Raw genomic sequence first — 2,648 nt, 5'->3', positions numbered from 1 at the left:
AAACATTCTAATCAGAAAATAAAATTCAAAACATTTCACATACGGAAATTTTATTTACCGTGCCATTTCCCCCAAAAAACTTGGTTCATTAAGGTGTTAAAAAATTAATAGCTGATGTGTCAGTGTTTTCATGTCAAATTTCCATTCTTTTTGTTATTAGTCAAGCAGGCTGTGCTTCCGTGTTTCTATCTGCTTTTCTGCTTTTTAGTGAGACAGACAACCAAGAGTTAACTTTGAATATTTATCTTTGTATTGTAATCAACTGAATAATATTAAGTGGATCAATGAGATCAATGAAATAATGATTATGATCATAATGAAGATGACAATAGTAATAATAATGGGAATAATAATAATTATAATAAGAATAAGAAAAATGATAATATTAATGAGAATAATAATAATAGTAATAATAATAATACATAATAAATAATAAAATATAATTAAAGGTAATTACTGCCACTACTACCACTACTACTACTACCACTACCACTACCACTGCTACTACTGCTGCTGCTGCTGCTACTACTACTACTACTACTACTACTACTACTACTACTACTACTACCACTACCACTACTACTGCTGCTGCTGCTGCTGCTACCACTTGTACTACTACCATTATATATATACCACGTGTACCACCCACCACTACCACTACCACTACCACTACCGATAATGATAATGATAACTGTGAAGGAATCATAGTAGTAGTAATGATGCTGATGATAATACAACCAATAATTAATGATAATGATTGAAAATTATAATGATATATGATGATGGTGCTGGTGTTGGTGATGGTGATATATAATTAAACTTCCAGAGCTGATACCATGAAACCGTCAAGGAAAGTCCATGAAAATGCATAATACTTGAGGAGAGAGAGCATGTATAAAAATTACAGTAATACATATTGCAAAGCTTGATGTAGTCCTGGGTGAGTTGTAGATGAACCTGAGGAAGGGAATGGTACGTGGCGAAATTCTTGCAGATGAGTGAGATGTGTACATACAGGTCATGTCCAGGTGTGACTGAAAGAGTTGTGTCAAAGTGAAATGTGAGAGGAAGTATGTTTTTGTTTGGTGCAGGATTAGAGGGAGTGAATATAGTGAGAGAGAAAAAAAGATAGAAGGGGAAACGGACAGACTTACATAAGTAAAAAAAGAGGCAAACCAAACTGATCCAGAGGCAAAAAAAAGGGTAATAATGATATAAAGATATGGAAGAGTTAGCAAGTAACAGAACAATTAAAAGACTGGGAGTATGCATTAAAAATTTACAAAATCTCCTACATTGGAAAGCTGAGTGGTTTCAGGAGGAGGGAGGGATGCAGAAAATGACCCTGAAGTAGGAGGAATAAAGCAAGACGAGAACTGCAAAAGCAAATGTAAAAGACACCTTTGCTCTTGCAGTTCCTTGTACAGGATAAGGAAGAGTAATATACTGATCGGTTACTTGATTTTACTGATAAAAGAGAGGGCAGATATGTATTAAGAAGGCAGAGGAGAGAGAAATGAGAGGGCAGGAATGGGGGAAGGAAAAGTTTAAGAAAGGAAGAAGGTAGACAATAAATAATGAAAAAGAATATACACTACCTGTCTTGCTGTCTTGCTGCCCTGTTAGCTGCCGTACTAATTCACTATCTGCCTACATCTGTCTGTCAGTCTATCTTATTGCCTATCTTCCAGTTTATCTTAATACCTATTTAAGCATCTATTTGTCCATCTATGTTTATGAACCTACCTCTCCTCCTATCTTTCAGTATGTTAATACATACACACAAAATGCATAAATGCATTATATATATATATATATATATATATATATTTATTTATTTATTTATTTATTTATTTATTTATTTATTTATTTATTTATTTATTTATTTATTTATTTATTTATTTATTTATATTTATATATATATTTATATATATATATATATATATATATATATATATATATATATATATATATGAGAGAGAGAGAGATAGTAGGCTTATAACGGGCTCAGAAACCCTAATACAATGGTTGTGACTGGTTGGCAGTGATAGTGGATATAACGGCTTGACTATTTATTAATAAGAGTACAACACAGTGAGGGGAACACTGGGTAAACACTGTGTGGGGCCATGTGTCCAGCCAACCCACCCTGAGGGCTAAGGATGGACCGACCTTACCACATCATGCACTGGGCACGAATTTGGAGGCCAGGCAAGGTCAGATAAAATCATCATCTATGTCCTCGCTGAGTTGATGGTTCTAAATTGGACTTGGAGCCATGTGGTCTATTGGTAAAATGGCTTACAGAAATTGTGTTTATGTATACGCCATTTTGCTCAGCCACCTACTCATGCCTCGCCCTCGAGGTGCCTTAAAGGGGTAACCAAAGACCTAATTTGCTGGTCATCTCGTTCTTGCGTGCGTTGTTCTCGGTGCTTCTTCGTAGCTGCTCATCCCTGTCATCTTATTATTCCTGGTCCTTGGTATAATCCATCCATCCTCGACGTCCACATGTCCTCTCATACAGGTCCTCAATGACTTCGGATTCGTCTAGACTACCTCGTAGTCCTTGTCCAGGTCTAACTCAGCGGCGTACTTGTCCACACATCCTCACAAATCTTGTCCAGGTCCTTCTCGGCTACATGCTG

Source organism: Penaeus monodon, chromosome 10 (genome assembly GCF_015228065.2).
Source record: "Penaeus monodon isolate SGIC_2016 chromosome 10, NSTDA_Pmon_1, whole genome shotgun sequence".
NCBI lineage: Eukaryota > Metazoa > Arthropoda > Malacostraca > Decapoda > Penaeidae > Penaeus > Penaeus monodon.
This window is presented reverse-complemented; position numbering follows the sequence as displayed.